Raw genomic sequence first — 700 nt, 5'->3', positions numbered from 1 at the left:
CATCAATTTCCAAGAAGGGCTTTCTGGAATCCGTCGTATAGGTTTGGTCCTTGAGACTCAGCACAAAGCAATGGATAAAACTGTGATGCTTGTAGAGGACAAGATTTATTGAGTAGAGCTGGATCAGAAGAAATATAGAACAAGTGGCAAACTATTCTTCCTGTTGCGAAGTTGGTGGCACCGAGTGGTATGTTTCGGTGGCACCGAAAAGATTCGGTTGGACCGAAAATTACAAGTCGGTGAAACCGAGTTTACATAGAGAAAAACATTTGTCACCTCAGCTCACTAGACATGTAGGATCTCACAAAGATTTGCAATGAATTACCTGAAGGATTTGCATGGAATTGAATGCAGAAAATGCAGAACATAAACAGAAAGAAAAGAGAAGAAACTGAAAGATCTAGATGAAGTTTTTTTTGAAAAAGAGAAAGAAACTAAACATGCATGACACAAATGCAACAACACAGAAAAGAACACAAGAGAACTTCATCTAGAGTTGGGCGGTGACATAGTCACCTATGTTAGAGTATATTGACTTAGGAGTCAAGTGAGAACACTTGATCATAGGTCATACTCATCGTTTAAGCTCAAAATGGGGTTACCATTTTTCGTTTAAGCATCTTGATGTATTCACATCTTGTTGAGTTGCTTTGACTCATGTCTTGGAGTAAAGCTTCTCTAAGATGGAATAACATACCTT

This window comes from Triticum dicoccoides, chromosome 2A, assembly GCF_002162155.2.
Source record: "Triticum dicoccoides isolate Atlit2015 ecotype Zavitan chromosome 2A, WEW_v2.0, whole genome shotgun sequence".
Lineage (NCBI taxonomy): Eukaryota > Viridiplantae > Streptophyta > Magnoliopsida > Poales > Poaceae > Triticum > Triticum dicoccoides.
This window is presented reverse-complemented; position numbering follows the sequence as displayed.